The sequence below is a fragment of the Megalobrama amblycephala genome, linkage group LG11, assembly GCF_018812025.1.
Source record: "Megalobrama amblycephala isolate DHTTF-2021 linkage group LG11, ASM1881202v1, whole genome shotgun sequence".
Lineage (NCBI taxonomy): Eukaryota > Metazoa > Chordata > Actinopteri > Cypriniformes > Xenocyprididae > Megalobrama > Megalobrama amblycephala.
The window spans coordinates 22,179,977-22,196,078 of record NC_063054.1 but is presented as its reverse complement, the minus strand read 5'-3'; the positions used below and the strand labels follow the sequence as shown (position 1 = coordinate 22,196,078).

The 16,102-nt window shown below is 40.0% G+C and overlaps 1 protein-coding gene across 1 annotated transcript in view; it reads right to left on the bottom strand.

Annotated features, from left to right (window-relative positions):
* The window catches only part of sh3rf1 (SH3 domain containing ring finger 1), a 66,298-nt gene that overhangs the window by 27,232 nt on the left and 22,964 nt on the right, over nt 1–16,102 (bottom strand). The gene's annotated exons all lie outside the window — the stretch shown is intronic.

The following is a 16,102-nucleotide window of genomic DNA, read 5'->3' as shown; positions in this document are numbered from 1 at the left end:
CCACGAAAGACAGAGGTATTGGAAAGGAGGGAAAAAAGAAAGGCAGGTACGAAGGAAGGATGGACGGGTGGATGGTGGTATGGGCAGATAGGCCAGAAGTAAGTAATGCAGAAAGATTAGAAGAAAGGTTGTTAAAAATGTAGGTAGATAGGAGGAATGAAGTTGGCTAGGCAGGTAGACAGGAAGGGAGGTGAATAAGAAGATAGATAGGAGGAAGGGAGGGAGGGAAGGAAGGGATGGAAAGAAGAAAGTTTGTTAAGTAGGTAGGTTGGAAGGAAGTAAAGAAAGAAGGAAGGTGGGCAGGCAGATAGGTAGGTAGATAGGAAGGAGGAAGTTGATTAGGTATGTAAACGAGAAAAAAAAGTGGATAGGCAGATAGGAAGGAGGGAGGGAAGGAAGGAAGATTGTCAAGTAGGTAGGTCAGAAGTAAGTAAAGGAAGGAAGGAAGGTGGGTAGGCAGATAGGTAGGAGGGAGAAAGGAAAGGAAGGGAAGAAAGGAAGATTGTTAATTAGGTAGGAAGTAAAAGAAGGAAGGAAGGTGGGTAGGCAGATAGAAAGGAGGGAGGGAAGGGAGGAAAGGAAGATTGTTAAGTAGGTACTTTTTTTAGATTTATTTTTGGCATTTTTGCCTTTATTTGCGATAAGACAGTATTCAGACAGGAAACGAAGCGGGAGAGAGAGAGGGGGACGGGATCGGGAAAGGACCGCGAGCCGGGACTCGAACTCGTGTCGCCTGAAGCGCATTAGCTCTACATGACGCCATGCTGCCCCGGGGCCATCGGTGCCGACTGATGGAAGATTGTTAAGTAGGTAGGTTGGAAGGAAGGTGGGTAGGCAGATAGGTAGGAGGGAGGGAAGGAAGGAAGGGAGGGAAGGAAGGAAGGTTAAGTAGGTAGGTTGGAAGAAAGTTGGGTAGGCAGATAGGTAGGAGGGGAGGGAAGGAAGGAAGGAAGATTGTTAAGTAGTAGGGCTGCACAATTAATCGGACAATTAGAAAAAAAACATTGAAATCGCACTTCGGCAGCAGGGCATATTTGCAGTTTCTGCGCTAGAGCGCCCTCTGGCTTTCAGATGAAGAAGCATTTACTACTGATCACAGAACCATACAGCTCTGACAAGCTGCGCATAAAATAATCGCAGCTTTTGTCAAATCGCGTGCTATAAAATTGCGATAAATTGTGCAGCCCTATTAAGTAGGTAGGTCAGAAGGAAGTAAAGAAGGAAGGAAGGTGGGCAGGTAGATAGGAAGTTGGTTAGGAGCTAGATGGGAAGGAATAAGGATTAAGTATATAGGTTGGAAGATAGGCAGGAAGGAAGGATGACTTGTAAGGAAGGGAAGTAAGAAAGGAAGGATGGAAAGTAAAGGGGATGTATGCAAGTGGGAAGGTACTTGAGTGGGTGGGAATAAAGGGACAAAATGTAAAAAGGAAGGAAGGAAGTGGATCAGTAAAAAGGTACTTGGAAATGAAGGAAAACAGGCAAGGTAAGTAAGCAGACAGAAAGGCAGGCAGGCAAAACGAAAGGAAGGATAACAGGTAAAAAGAAAAAGAAAAAGAAAGAAATTAAGAATGAACGAACAAACAGGGGAAAACAAAGAGAGAGAGACTGATGCGGTACTGTTCAGCCCAGATCAGACAGTGACTAAGCAGCACTCACCACAGAGAAGACAGACGGCTAGCCAGACATGGAGACAACTAAACTAGAGGGCAAACTGACCTTTCAGAAACCACATCCTTTTTTCAAACTTAAACCAAACAGGAAATAAAGATGAAACTAAAAAAAGTTATTTGCTCACAATTCTATGTAATTTGGGCCGACAGCTTTATTTGATGTAATGTAACTCTGTGCCGAAATCCACTGACTCGAACAACTCAGAAATCAAAGCTCCATTCTCTGTGCACCTCTGTGCACTCTTCATCCCCCCTTCTGTTGGCCTCTCTCAAAGGCAGCTGTCAGCAGATCTGCCCACTTTGCTCAGCTTAGAGCATGAAACAGACAGAAAGAGTGAGAAAAGAGGAAAGACACGAAAGAACAAGGAATATGATGGAAGGAAAAGAGGCCAAAAGGGTAGGAGGGTAAGAAGGAAAAGGAGTACAAGAGAAAGAGTTTGATCAATTGAATGTTAGAATGGCCGGTGTGTGTTTTTCCCAGACTAAGCCTTGCGTGTGAAAACGAAGGGTGCTAGAGATTGCTGGAACTGGACCGACATGAAAGAACCACATTCAGGCTTTTATCCAGTGCAAACAGAGCACTGAAGGTGTGCGTGTGTACGCTTGCCCGTTTGTTAAAGTTACATGAACCTCAACGTTCTATTAAAAAAAGAAGAAAAAAAAAGGGCCACTTGCTGCCTTTGAGGTTTTCTGATCTCAAGACTCATCCTGGTCCAAGAACTCTTACATGGGACAGTAGGGATAAACACCAGTCCGTCTCACAGAAGATCTAAAGAACACGACTGAACCTGGATCAGAAATACAGGATATTACAATCTAATGCAAGACAGCTCTGAGAGTCCAGCGGGCATTAAATTACTCACCGCTGCACAACTGCGCTAAACTTCTCTCACTGCAGGGAAAAACAACACCACCTTTATTTGTTAAAACTCTCCACAGTGCTGAAGCAAATGAGATTATAATGTAAACAAGATACCTAAAAATACCTAGTAACAAGATAAAAACCTTTGGTAGTTCTCAGAGGGCAGGCACGCTGATTTCATCCTCTCTAATTGCCAATTACAAATAATTTTTCATTTAGCAGATGCTTTACAGTGACTTACAGTACAATTTTCACCAGGATGGGAGGAGAGGATTCCTTGCATTAAGTTGTTTCTCAAAGCATCATTTTTGGCCATGGTGAAGTGCGTTGCTAACACTTATCTATGTTGTGTAAAGGCTGACAGTCAAAAATGCATCATCTGAGAAATGCTGTTTTGGTCAATGAGTTTGGCGCTCCAAAAATATTTTTTAAATATTGTAAAAAAAAAAATTTTGAAAACAATTTCACTGCACCAATCAAATTGGTAGAAGTTACCATGCTATAGGCTAGTGGTTGGCAAAGCTAAAAAGCTAAAAGCTGCCTAAATTGTTACATGGCAAACCGACTTGACTATTGCAAAGCACTTGAACTACGTCAGAAATAGAACGGGGAATTCGTTTACTGTTGGGAATGTGTTGTGTTGCGTGACTCACGTTGCACATTGCCGCATCCAGTGTAGTCAATATCACTGATTATAATGAGTTCTATTATCTTTTGACGTGTCGCATCACGCAGCTCGTGTCCGGTTTAGACACAATGTTATATTCTTTGAAAACAGCGACAACTTCCTTGCAGATAAGACACACCGGCTTTGCATTCACAAAACTAGGTAGGAGGAATGCATAGTTGTCTTTCCATTCTTCATGACCTTCTTCATTTTCTCTCACCAGCTAGCTTAAATGTTAACATCAGTCTGCACACAATGTAATACCGTACCTCCAGCATGCAAACAATAATAATAAAAAAAAGCAGTTTAGTATGTGAGGATTGTAAAAGTAGGCTATGTCAAACAATTATTATAATAAGTTAGGCTCCATTGTGTAACAAGCTAATTAAAATGAAATAAAACAGTTCGTTAAGAGCATGACTCAAACATGCCATTAATGGGCTTATTCTCTTATTTTTGAGTTATTTTAATCCATTCATTCCCGCATCTCCCACATGTGTGTTTTAGCAAGGCGGTCTGTGTTGCAAGTTGGTGAATGAAGATACTTGCTAGGTCACTACTCCGCTTTATTAATTTATCCAGTGTAAAACCCGGACACCGCCACACAAATGTGGCTTTTTGTTAATGAATGTCCTACTACAGGATTTAACACAGAGTAACAGCTCAATACCAGTTACAAAAGACACTGTAACAGTCTGTCACAGGCAATTCTAGTTGCATTTTTCATCAATTAATTTAAATTATCCTTTGACTATATTCTGGCCCGCCATCTAAAAGGTGAAATTTTTTTTGGGCCCAATGCCAAACTTAATTGCCGACCCCTGCTGTAGGCATTCCTTTATGGTCTTTTATGGTATGGCATGTGACACCAAGTGTTCGACAACTTTTAGGTTGTACAATACTTGTCAAAGCCAAGACTTTGATACCAATCATTCCAAAATTACTGGCCAAAATTGTGCAGCGTGAACTTGGCTTTATTATGTCAAAGATTTCCAAGACTAAGTGGTTTCTAAACAATTGAGATGCATCAAGAATTGTTTGGACAACTGAACTGAATCTAAAGTGCCATAAATTTCCACCCCTTCTTACCAAGGTTAATGTCTTGCTCAAGGGCAAAATGGTAACCGTTCTTTTGTCATTTTATGTGGGGTTTGATTCTATAACCTTTACTATCACAAATATTTAACCACTCCCAAACCCCAACCCCAAATAAAAAGAGTGGATAAAGTTAAACTGGAAAACAAAGCATGTCTATATCACAACATGTCAAAATACATGTGCTAACCACTAGGCCATGGCTCCAAATCTCTTTCAGGTAATACTATTGGTAGTAATATATTTAATAAAAACTGAGAGCAAAAAATTAAATGAACAGGGGATCTGTTCTTTAGATTTCATCACACAATTTGGCTGGAGGCAATGTTTGACGTTTCTAAGCAGAGTGTAACCTGCCTATAATTTGTCAATGCGTGACAGCTAGATGTGCCTAATACACCACTAATGAGAAATGTGTAATCCAATACTAATGAGCTCTCCCAGTCACAAGCCATCAATCACTATTAAGACTCTAATATCAACAAACATCCCGACCATCTCTAAATCACTGTTAGAGGCAATCTAATGTCATACCAAACAGCCTTTCAGTTCACTAAGTGAAGATTCTTACTAGCCACCCCCTGTATTTCTCATCTTTTTAATTCACACCCATTTCATCTGTGAGCCATCACCGTCTAGATCATGTTTTGGACAGGTTGACAGGGCTTCAGAGAAAATAAATGCCTAGAGAGCCACTACAATGAAACAGTTATGGCCTGTTCAAACCAAGAATGATAACTATAATGATAACTATATTAGTGTAGTATATAGTTATCGTCCTTAGTGTGAACAGGCCTTTAGGAGACAAATAAATTCTTTTACTTGACTTCTTGTAACTTTAATTACACAATCATAAATATATGAAAATGTCTCATGATAACGAATCATTTTAGTATACAGGTTATGATGACAATTTAAGTTATATAAACTATTTATTTCATTTCATTTATTTGGTATAAATTTGCTCATAAACCATTATTAATTAAGACAAAACTGTTGTGGAAATGAATCTTCAATTATAGGTTATACGAACAACAAATCAGTGAAGAGACTGAAGTCTCACAATCTCACAAAGCATCATCATAGTAGTGGTTCCCAGTTCATTTGAACCTGACATAACTAAAAAAAAAAAAAGATTGTTTCACAATCAGTTGTGAACAGGTTCATAATAATCATTCATTCATGAATTGGACATCTTTTTATTTTTGTCACAGTTGATGATATATTAAAGGGTTAGTTCACCCAAAAATGAAAATTATGTCATTTATTACATTTAGGCCTCACTGAGCCATCGGATTTTATCAAAAATATCTTAATGTGTGTTCTGAAGATGAACAAAGGTCTTACAGGTGTGGAACAACATGAGGGTTAGTAATAAATGACATTATTTTCATTTTTGGGTGAACTAACCCTTTAAAGTAGTGCTAAGAGTTAACACTAAAGGAAAAATTACGACGAGAAAGTCATTAAAAAGGGTACACCAGCTAGGGTGCAATAGCAAACAGACACTCCACACATTAACTAAATGAATCACTGCATGTCTGGAGTTATAAAAGGGTGCATTAAAACGCACTCAGTACGTAGAAGGGCAGTGCAATTTTTCCTTGATGGTTTTTACAAGGGTTGTTACAGGAGTTTGGGGAAGGGTGGGCCAGGCAGGAGGCTGTCTGACCCCCATCTAGAGTAATTTAGCTTAAGAAATCCCTCAACACAGACAGAGATGACAGGAAAAAGAGGACAACTCCCAAGAGGCACAAGCTATCAAACCCATCACACAGTAGTGTTTACCCTGTAACCCTAGCACAATCAGATTCACCAAATGGAGATGACGCTATGTTATTGACAGGAGTTTGTGCGCGTGGCGTCCATGATGTTTTCATTACGGCTATATTGGCTGAAATGGGCTGCTAATGGCTCTGTTTATGACCACTGGGAAATGACCTGACCTGTCCCTCATCTGTGTCCTCAGCTAAAAATGGACTCCCACCTACAGCTGCTGCTGAAGCCTCATACTTTTCACCTCAAGACTAACGGGCATCCCTGCTGAAGCTTTAGTGGATAATTACTTTGTAAAGGATGATAGATCAGGTGTGGAGGATGCTGAGTGGGCGTTTACAACTGAGGGAAGGAGTGAATTGATTTAGTCAATGCAGGGCTGAGGTCTGAAAAACAAAACATCAGGTTTAGCTAGGCGAAGGAAACAAATATTCGTCTGCAGCTGTGATTTAAGTCTGTCATGAACCCTGCAAGGAGCAAAAGTCAGACTGCAGCAAGACCTTGATGAGGAACGGAAAGAACAGTGTTCATGTTAGATCAGAGAGAGAGAGAAAGAGATGGAAAACAGTTAGAGATCTAATCAGGTTAGACATGTACTTGCTGTTCTGTCCTTCTACATTCAACCCTTGACCTTTATATCCAGCAAATGAGCAGTCTGCTCCAGTGGTCAAAAGTGAAATGGGGTAGTTAAGGTTTCCATGACAACATCTGCAGAAAATCCACAGTTCTTACTGTCACTCTCATAGCAGAATACAGAAATGAGAGGTGGGGAGGTGGCAAGATGCAGAAGTTTCATGGCAGAATGCTAGAAAACAACATTTGCTTTCAAGCACTCTGAGAGGGAAAAAATGGCTCATGGAAAACTTTTTTTTGAGTGATTAACTACATATTGTAGGGTTGCATGATATTGGAAAAACTGACATTGCGATCTTAGTTTTTCTGCTATATGAAATTTCACCAGATGACTTGAATTGCTCTATTTGGAGAGAATTAATAATTCTAGAATGACTGAGGTGATTTTGTAGGAGAGTGAATCTGCATAGAAAATAAATTACAAGCATAGATAAATATAATAGAACAAAGATACAAATTAAATAAGCAGAGCTTTATGTGTTTCAGGTAAGTCTAACAGTATTCAGGTACAGAAATTGAATAATCAAATGTAACTCCATGGTTTTCACTGTATAAAATAAATATAATTAATCTTTGTATTCTCTTTGTATTTTTTGTTTAAGATTAATGACAGACAGTAAAAGGAATATTAGGCTGCAGTCACTTTAAAGGCCCGTCCACACCAACGAACGATAATGGTCTGTTCATTCTAAGCTCACACGCTGCGATTTCAAAGTGTGTACAACATGCTTTTGCTGTTCTTGTTGCATTTATATGGCTTTAACCTGCAGATGTCCTCAGCATGCTATGTTTTGAGTGAATAGCTAGTGTAATCGATCTAATCTAACAGTGAATTTAGCTGGCGAAGTCATTATAGTGGAATAAAAACGCCTTTTTCACTGCATCTTCAAAGGAAGCAAGACAATGTTGGCGAAACCAACGCTGGATACCTGAGGTAATTTTATGTGTTTGCTAGCCTGGAATAATGATCTCATCTCCATTAATTATACTTCTCTCACTGTTTATTCTGAGGGTATGACCGAATGTTTTCCATATATCCATTTTCTTTAAAGTATCCTTGTCAAACAATGGATTTTTCTGGACCGCAGCGATTAACTTCTCCGCAATGTCATCTGCCATTTTAAATGTGTGAGCCCTTAAATAAGAATGGACTCTGATTGGCTGTCAGTGTTTTATAGTTCAACAGCTGGGAAAAAAAATCATTCTGAAAGTGATCCCAACAATATCGTTTCTCTATATCGTTATAGCTGTGGTGTGAACAGTGCTATCCTTTTATACACTGCTCAAAAAAATTAAAGGAACACTTTTTAAATCAGAGTATAGCATCAAGTCAGTTAAACTCCTGGGATATTGATCTGGTCAGTTAAGAAGCAGAGGGGGTTGTTAATTAGTTTTAGCTGCTTTGGTGTTAATGAAATGAACAACAGGTGCACTAGATGGGCAACAATGAGATGACCCCCAAAACAGGAATGGTTTTACAGGTGGAGGCCATTGACATTTGTCCTTACTCATCTTTTCTGACTGTTTTTCAATAGTTGGCTAGGGTCAGTGTCACTACTGGTAGCATGAGGCAATACCTGGACCCTACAGAGGTTGCACAGGCAGTCCAACTCTTCCAGGATGGCACATCAAATACGTGCCATTGCCAGAAGGTTTGCTGTATCTCCCAGCACAGTCTCAGGAGCATGGAGGAGATTCCAGGAGACAGGCAGTTACTCTAGGAGAGCTGTATAGGGCCGTAAAAGGTCCTTAATCCATCAGCAGCACCGGTATCTGCTCCTTTGTGCAAGGAGGAACAGGATAAGCCCTACAAAATGACCTCCAGCAGGCCAATGGTGTGAATGTCTCTGACCAAACAATCAGAAACAGACTTCATGAGGGTGGCCTGAGGGCCCGACATCCTGACATCCTCTAGTGGGCCCTGTGCTCACTGCCCGGCACCGTGGAGCTCAAATGGCATTTGTCATTGAACACCAGAATCGGCAGGTCCGCCACTGGAGAACATTATGCTGCCTGTAACATCGTTCACCATGACTGGTTTTGTGCTGGGTCAGCGATGGTCTGGGGAGACATATCGATGGAGGGACGCACAGACCTCTACAGGCTAGAAAATGGCACCATGACTGCCATTAGGTATCGGGATGAAATCCTTGGACCCATTGTCAGACCCTAGGCTAGTGCAGTGGGTCCTGGGTTCCTCCTGGTGCACAGCAATGCCCGGCCTCACGTAGCGAGAATATGCAGGCAGTTCCTGGAGGATGTTGGAATTGATACCACTGAATGGCCCCACGCTCGCCTGACCTAAATCCAATAGAACACCTCTGGGACATTATGTTTCGTTCCATCCGACGCCGCCAGGTTGCACCTCAGACTGTCCAGGAGCTCAGTGATGCCCTGGTCCAGATCTAGGAGGAAATACCCCAGGACACCATCCGTCGTCCCATTAGGAGCATGCCCTGGCGTTGTCAGGCATGCATACAAGCACGTGGGGGCCATACAAACTACAAGTACCATTTTGAGTTGCTGCAATGAAATTTCAGCAAAATGAACTAGTCTGCTGCATCATTTTTTCAATTTGATTTTCGGGGTATCTGTGAATTCAGTCCTCTGTAGGTATAATTTTCATTTCCATCAAACGACGTAGCATCCTTTCATTCCTAACACACTACCCAGTCCATATCAGTATAGATATCCAGCATGATATTTTTCCCCATTCAGATCTGATGTGTTTTCAGTGTTAAATTTTTCTGAGCAGTGTATTTAGAACCATTTTTAGAACTATATCTTTATCGCTATCTTTATTGTTATCGTTCTTGGTGTGAACGGGCCTTAAGACCGAATGCACGAATCCAATATGATACGCATCCATTTTCTTTCTCAATTGTTTATGTTCACGTAAGACAAACGATTGTCTTTCATGTTTCGAATGGTTTAAAATCAAACTGACAGGACCTGAAACACGTGCAAATGATAAACTTTCGCTCTTTGATGGTTAAAATTTGAAATTAATCTGAGAATCACATGTATTTCGAACCATGGTGCGTGGTCCATACGCATCAACTATGTTCCCCTATACTTGATATCGCACATCCTGCAACGCGACTATCTTGGATGTGCACATTACAATATTGATGCTAAAACAATATATAACGTGCAGGCCTAATGTATTGTATACATGTGAAAATGTCAGGTTCCTGACATGTTTTTGTCCCAACCAGAGACAAGCAACCCTAAAGTAAAGGGGGGAATTTTGCACATTTTGCACACTCATACTCTCAAAGCTGAAATGATCTGGAACCCTGAACAATCTTGATAATTACATTTGGCCTTAAATTTGAAGTCCAATCAACAAGAATGTATAAAATGTTTCTATGTGATCATGTACCTTGAAATGTACACTGGGGTTAAAACTTATAAACTAAATTTCTAAACTAATAAATTGGCACATCTTAAAATTCAGTCAAAAATTCATTGGCTGCTCCCACAGGTACATTAAAGGTGCTACAGAGGATGTTTTGTTTTATACATTTTTGCAATATTACTTGAAACTGTCTTTACTAACTGATAAAAGACTTATTTTTTGTCAGGAGACAGGAGTAACAACTGCAGATCATGAGTTACCTGCGGTGAGTCCGACATAATGAATCCACTAACACGACACAGCGAATGCCGGTGGTAAACACTCGTGTTCCAATACTTGTGCACGAGTTTTGGGAGGCGTTCCCTCGAAATGAGCTGTGAAGGAGGGGGGTTGTTCTTACGCATGCGCTCATTTCAAAAACTCAGTAACAGTCTTTGGTTTCTCAGTCGACGAAAAGATCATCTGTAGCACCTTTAAAAATGACATTAATGTATTATTTTATTGTTTAACTGAACTAAAGGTAAAATAAAAATAAAATTTTTTATTATTGAATGAATAAATAAGTAATTGATTCCTTTTTTATTTTAAGTCCTACTCCTCCATAGTTTTGCACTGCCTTTCAATCCTTCAGACAGAAACACAAAACACACAAATGCAATCTTGTCAACAGCCTTGTTATTTTTATTTTATAGGATGCTGGAAAAAGGGTTGATCGTTTAAATTACTTCTAGTCTTATTTTATTAGCTTGCAATGTACCGTATACACAAACACACAGACATCACACTTTATCGTGACACAGCATGAATGCCTGTGAGATATTATTCCAACACCAATAAACCACAGAACAGAGGAAGAGAGAATCACAAAAACAGGAGGCAAAGTAAAGCTCAGAAAACACATGCGGCTAGCTGTCTGGACCCCAGATGTGCATCTGGACCACGATCACAGATGAACCTGAGCAGAATGGCTTTCTCCTGATCCCCCTTTCCCAGCACTCTCATTTACCTTATACCTTGGTTACGGCCATCCAGTCATACACTTGTGTCTATTTAAGCCATGTGACCATCCCACCAGACATCCACCTCATAACAACCCACACCTGTTCCACACTCACCAACCTTCATAAAACCTCCGCATTTCACCTTGCCGTGGGGAACCGAACTACACTTTAAGGGCTCATGGAAACCATGGCCATTACTGCTTGATTGAGTCAATCTGCCACAGAACGGTATGCAAAGTCTCATGGGAGTTGGAGTCCTTTCATGAGATCAAAGCTGCCCAGCTTAAATGTGTGGACAAATGAACCATGAAGCAGGCATGTGTAAAGCTAAATGTCAAACTAGAAGTAGAGGCCTAGTTAAGAGGAAAAGAAAAGACTTTTTCATTGAGTAAAACACTAAACATATGGCAGTTCAGCGGAGACGTTGCTGTAAGCTACAGATTAGTCAACAAAAAGAAACTGTTTTAACTTGGAGGGGGTCTGAGCTTTATAGTGGAATTATAGGAAAGCAGCATGTGGTTTTCATGAAGCTTGTGCGTAATTGTGTGTATTTGTAACTCAATGGAAAAATAAAGCAAATTTGTGCTGCTATTTTGTATGTGGACAATTTTTCTCTCACTGTCTGTGTCTACACTTGCCTGACCTCATTTACTACAGTAAATACAGGTGGTTTGGGGAGTGCTGAGGTTCACAGATTGTATATCTTAACACTGCATGGGCAGAATAACACAACCCTGAATCTCCAGCACTGGGGAAAACTTTTATTTAACATTCAGTTTTTAACCTTACCACATCTCCGTCTTTATTCATCGACTCGTATACCTGATTACATAAGCAGGTACTTACGAACAAAATAGCGCTGTCAGAGCACTCAAAGTATGTAGAGGAAAAACAATGGTTTGGAAAAGTAAGGCTTCATCATGCAGAAAAGATGGGACAATTTAACCTTCACTGCAGTGCACTCAAGAATCCATTGACCAATCGTATTCTCAGACAGTGGGTTCAGGGCTTTCAGACCCCAGTGTTTCAAACTGCCATTTTCCCCATAAAATTTTGAATTTACAGATTTAAAAGGATTTTATACCTGTCCATCAAACACACCATTAGAGCCTTTTCTAGTGTGTAAATATCCTTATTTGAGGCAATGTCAGTTTTTTTTACATTGAAAGAAATTAATACTTTTATTCAGCAAAGATACATTAAATTGATCAAAATTGTCAGACATAAAAACTACTGTTTTTATTGTATTTTTGGTCAAATGCAGCCTTGGTGAGCATCAGAGACTTCTAAAAAGAATAAAAAAATCTTAACCCCAAACTTTTGAACGACAGTATTCCGACAGTATTATTATAAATTCACTGTAAACCATGGCTTCACGAGGCTTAAAGGGTTAGTTCACCCAAAAATGAAAATTCTGACATTTATTACTCACCCTCATGTCGTTCCACACCCGTAAGACCTTCATTGATCTTCGGAACACAAAATAAGATATTCTAGTTGAAATCCGATGGCTCTGTGAGGTCTGCTTATGGAGCAATGACATTTCCTCTCTCAAGATCCATAAAGGTACTAAAAAAACATCGAAATCAGTTCATGCGAGTACAGTGGATCAATATTAATATTATAAAGCGGTGAGAATATTTTTGGTGTGACAAAAAAACAAAATAACGACTTGTTTAGTGATGGCCGATTTCAAAACACTGCTTCAGGAAGCTTTGGAGCGTTATGAATCAGCGTATCGAATCATGATTCGGGATCGCGTGTCAAACAGCCAAACTGGGGAAATCACGTGACTTTGGTGCTCCGAACAGCTGATTCATAACGCTCCGAAGCTTCCTTAAGCATCGTTTTGAAATCGGCCATCACTATATAAGTCGTTATTTAGTTTTTTGTGGTGCACCAAAAATATTCTTGTCGCTTTATATGAACTGATTTAGATGTGTTTTTAGTACCTTTATGGATCTTGAGAGATGAAATGTCATTACTCCCTATGCAGGCCTCACAGAGCCATCGGATTTCAACTAAAATATCTTAATTTGTGTTTCAAAGATTAAAGAAGGTCTTACGGGTGTGGAACGACATGAGGGTAAGTAATAAATGACCGAATTTTCATTTTTGGGTGAACTAACCCTTTAATGCTTTTATAAAACCATTACTACACAATACAATTATTAAAGCCAAAAACTATGTATCAATGCAACTTTCATGAAGTAAAATCATTAAAAGGCTTCCTTCCGCTGGAAAAAATAGTCCCTGATCGTGAACAGCAACAGAAGTTACATTTATTACGCCATTAGATGGCGGCAAAGATTGTTTGTCAAAGATTGAGTCACTCAGTCAAGACTTTTATATTGAAACTTGTGAACATGGAACAAGATGCAAATGCTTTGACTAGCGCTGTCAGTGTCAGCTGGGCACGGGAAAACCCATTAAATGTTAAAAGGACAAGATCGCAGCGGACATTCAAACAGATTTTTATTATGAACATAAGACTGACCTGAAGGAAAATGCTAAATTTTAATGCAGGTAATACACCCAAGTTAGGGCTGCACGATTAATCGCATGCTTTTGTCATGCGTGTCTCGTCAGTAAAGCCGGTTCTGTGATTAGCGGTAAATGTCCATCACCTGCTTTCAAATGGAGCGGCACTTAATATACAGAGCCGTAGTTCGCGGACAAGCTACGCAATATCGCGTTCGTAATCGAAAGCGATTTATCTGCGATTATGAACACGATATTGCGTAGCTTGTCCGCGAACTACGGCTCTGTATATTAAGTGCCGCTCCATTTGAAAGCAGGTGATGGACATTTACCGCTAATCACAGAACCGGCTTTACTGATGAGACACGCATGACAATCTCGTGCAATTAATCGTGCAGCCCTACTCAAAGTCACTCAATATATCTCTCTCACAAATACTCTTCTACAATGCATTAAGCTTCAATTAACAAAATCAATAGAGAACAAACATGTGTTTACGTTGCTAAAGAGTGGTTGCCAAGACAGACGCAACAACATACACATTCAGTGGCGCAGTGATACTTAATGCGGTCAGCTGTATGTTTTCGGGAATTTTACAACGGCTTCAAACGCGGCTCAACCAATCAGAATCAAGGGCCAGAACTATCCGTTTTATTAATTTTACGGTTATATCCTTATCTGTAAGTGTAACAAATTCACGCGAGTATTTCCATTTTGCATGAAGGCTTGTCCTGACAGTCTGCGTACACTTCAATTTTTACTGAATGAGCGCCGGCGCACACATGCGTGTCAAACAGATGGGACTCATTGGAGAGGGAGACAATTAATATTCAGTGCAAAATTATTCATTTTGCTGAAATATCTGTTGATGGACATTAAATTTAGGTTTAAAAGTCAACATGTAATTCCAGTATTTTATGAGAGTGGTAACTGTAAAGGGATAACAGCGTGTCATTTAATATAAATGTAAGACGTTTCTTACATTCAGACAGCCAACTAATCGATCAGAAATAATTGTCAGTTGCAGCCCTATTCCTAACATTACAGGTAACACTTTTGGACTGTATAATATAACGTAAAGACACATATTACTGGATGTTTGTCGCCTATTTTGAACCAACAACCTTTCGCTCATGAACCCCGACAAGAATAACCTACAATAAACAATATGCCACATCACCTCATTACCTATAACAGCATAAACATTGTCTTCTGCAGTCTCTGAGTATTCAGCATCTCTCAACCGCTCTTTTCTCTATTTTTGCTCCATCTCCGCACACTCTTGTTCCATTTCCTTCTCTGTATCTCCCTTTACTTAGCTGACAACACTTCTGGTCTTTATGCACACACTCTCTCTACCACAGCATGAGGCTGTTACAAAAGGCAGAAATAATGATGAAGTGGTGTGCTTGAAAGTCTGTGAAAAACATAATATGAAGATATGTGTGTGTGTGTGTGTATGTGTGTGTACATTAGTGACAAAACAGACTGAGTGAAAGAGAAGTAATTAGCACTAGGGAGTGCACTCTTTTCTCTCTTTCCCCTCCCAATCTTTCTCAAAACTAATGCTTTTGGTGCAGACCAGAATCTCTGAGTTGGTGTGAAACTGCCCGAAAAGGGTGGTCTAAGGTACAGTTCTTTGGTACATTTTACAGTTGGAATGAATGTAATCGTTTGTAAAACGCTACTGATGATGTATAATTTGAATCTTTCATGCTCCTGGTCACGCTTATACTATAAACACATTTCTCAAAGCTGTTTATCTCTGAATAAATTGTCTTCGGAGAGCAGCTTGCATATTTCGCATCTCTTGCATCCGCGGCAGACAAATGAAAGTATGTTCTGTGCATGTAAAATTTCGCTGGTAAATCCATTGCAACAAAAACATGAATAAAACAACTTCTCCATTCTTAGTCTTTCAGACAAAGCAACCAAATGAAATGTGAAGAAACTCTGGGAGGTTTTTCTGCCTGTGCTCCCTTTTTCCATCTATTCTTGCCAATTCTCCCATTCCATACAATTCATCTCTCCTACTTATACAGTTTTCCCTCAGAGACACAAACCCCCTCTCTATCTCTCACATGTCAAATCTCTCACCTAACTGTCAAGGCTTCATTGGCTGGTTTATGGCCCAGAATGCAATGCTCTGCAAACTAGGTGACGATACAGATACAGCTCGGCGCAGCGTTAACACGAAACAAGCCAATCACCTGCTCTAATCTCTTCAAATGAACCGGGATAAATCTGGATAACAGAATATCCTGTTAAAGGTGTGCTACAGAGATCAGTAACTTGGCCTGCAATATCTTCTAAATCTTTTTCATAACCAGGTACAGAGCAGAATTACTTGGTTACAATTACACATCCATATTCACCTCGAACATTCAGCTATCAGAGGAAGTAAAAGGAAGAAATACAGTTGAAAACAGTGGGCTGGTTGCCATGTTGACAGGAAAAGGTCTAATGTAATTTGGTGTGATCAGAGGGGGAGGAGCCTGAAAGAATGAGACTAATGAGGTTAGTGTAGCAAACTTCATTAAAGTGCTAAACACACAC